The sequence below is a fragment of the Camelina sativa genome, chromosome 10, assembly GCF_000633955.1.
Source record: "Camelina sativa cultivar DH55 chromosome 10, Cs, whole genome shotgun sequence".
Classification (NCBI taxonomy): domain Eukaryota; kingdom Viridiplantae; phylum Streptophyta; class Magnoliopsida; order Brassicales; family Brassicaceae; genus Camelina; species Camelina sativa.
This window is the reverse complement of record NC_025694.1, coordinates 14,542,521-14,543,419: the sequence shown is the minus strand read 5'-3', so window position 1 is coordinate 14,543,419 and position 899 is coordinate 14,542,521.

Here is an 899-nt window from a genome sequence, read left to right as displayed (position 1 = left end):
GTTTAATTGTACATTTGTCTGTTCCTCATTAGTTAGTTATTAAAATATTAATTATTTATAGTCTCTGTTAAACAATAGCGTATCATAATAGACATTTTTATGAAGTTAACTTATAGACTTCGAAGGAATATTGTTGTTCAATCGAATTAGAATTTCATTTTGGTAGTTAAATTTTATGGTTAACTCTGATGATAGGGTGCTATCTATATTGTGGGATATTTTTATTAATATAATATAAAACAGTGCTTCATCCTTATGCTGTCGGACCTAATGCCAAGGCATCTACAGAGTTTCAATAAATGCCAGCAAAGTGCTTTTTTACCTACTATCCCTACGATACTCACTCTACACTGTTGTCGAAACCGAGAAGCAAAGTAAAATAATATAAAATGTGACAGCTTTCTAAACTTTATAGGGGAATGTGTTATTTTCAAATCTTAGTAAAAATTAATAAAATAATACAGAAAGAGAGAGAAAGTTGTTACATATAAAAAAAGAGAGAAAGAGGAGAGAACCGAAAACGTTTCTTTTTTTTTTTTTTCCTTTTTTTTTGGTCACCTCTGTTTATTTTTACACTTGTTTGGTCCTCATTAGTTAATATTTAAATATTAATAACTTGTAGTCTCCACTAAGCAATAGCGTACAACGAAAGCCAAGTAGACATATTACTGAATTTAACTTATATACTTCTAATGGATATTGAAAATATCTAACTTTTTGCATCCTCTCGTCTTTTCCAATACCACCTACCTAACTTTTTCGTAATAAACTCGATGAGATATGTGATGGGATAACATTTGGCTTTCTTTAGCATGGATTTGATAGATTCCGCAATGTTGCTAGTCTTGATGTTGTATCTATCTCCTGGACAGTAAACTCGAGACCATAAAGCTGGATCT